This window comes from Chrysochloris asiatica, unplaced genomic scaffold (genome assembly GCF_000296735.1).
Source record: "Chrysochloris asiatica unplaced genomic scaffold, ChrAsi1.0 scaffold00034, whole genome shotgun sequence".
Classification (NCBI taxonomy): Eukaryota; Metazoa; Chordata; class Mammalia; order Afrosoricida; family Chrysochloridae; genus Chrysochloris; species Chrysochloris asiatica.
Window position 1 is genome coordinate 20042645 of NW_006408552.1, and position 1472 is coordinate 20044116.

Here is a 1472-nt window from a genome sequence, read left to right on the forward strand (position 1 = left end):
CCTCAAATACAATAGCAAAATAAGGACATATGCAGATAAACAGAAACTAAAGGAATTTGCAATAATCAGACCAACTTTACAAAAAAATATTTAAGGATGCTCTTTGAACTGAGAACTAACAATAGTAGACAACAACCTGAGATGAACAAACATGCCAACACCACCCAAAACTCAATTCAGATATAGAGCATTTTAAAAGAAACAAACCTACAAGGCTGAAAACAGGGAACCAGAGATATCGATTTATAATGAAGTCAACTGCAAAGAAAAAGAGGGAATAGTGGAAATACATAACTTCCAAATGGCAAAGAAATAAAGTACATTTCAAGATAAAACAGACTGTTCTGAATGGAGAAAAAAATTAATAAATTACAGGGTAACCTTTACATCAAAATAAAAAAGAGGAAAATAAGAAAATTTAATAAGCGTGAAAACAACTGTAACAGAGAAAACCCATAAGCAAAGTGAATACAGCACCAAAAATTATGTGGGAAAGAGAAACCAGCAGCATGACAAAACAGAACACACAACAAAATGACATCAGTTGATTCATACGTATTGATAAGCACAGCATCCTGGTGAAGTGCTGGAAGATAGCCAAGACCCTCAGGTCAGCTATCCAAACCGACCAGCCACTCTTTGGAAACCCTATCCGGGGTAGCTATGAGTCAGAACTGACTGGATGGCACTTAGCAATGACAACAATTGGTAATTCCACTGAAAGTACGTGGATTAAATACACCAATTAAGCGACAGAGAGAAGCAGAAGGGGAAAGAAACAGGATCCTTCGACAACCCATCTACAAGAGACACACTTTACAAACAAAGACAAAAACAGATGAACAATCAAAGATGGAAAAAATTTGTCAAGCAAACTGGCAATAAAAAATGAGCAAAAATGTCAACATTAATCTCTGATAAAATAGAAATTAAGACAAAAATAAGCATAAGAGACAAAGGACATTATATCATGATTCAAGGGTCAGTTGAACAAGAGGACATAACCATGAAAAATACCTAAGGTTCCAATGAAAGAGTCTCAAAATACTTAAACAAAAGTCTAATAGAACTGAGCCCTGATGTGGTGCTATAGAATAAGCATTGGACTGGTAACCAATTTGGGCAGTTCAAACCCACCAGCTGCTCTCGGGAAACGCTACACCAGATTGCTATGAGCTGGAACCAGTCCAATGGCATACAGCAAGCAAGCAGCAATAGAACCGAAGAAAGAAATAGAAAACTCCATGATAATAGGAGGATATTTGAATACACCACCTTCAATGAAGGACAGAAGAACTAGAAAGAAATCAACTAAGAAACAGAAGAACTAAAACAACAAAATCAACAAAAACAACTTGACCTCAAAGACACATGTAGAGCATCCAACCCAACAAGAGCACAATATACTTTCTTCTCCAGTGTATAGGGAACATTCTTTAGAACAGACCATATGATAGTCCATGAAACAAACC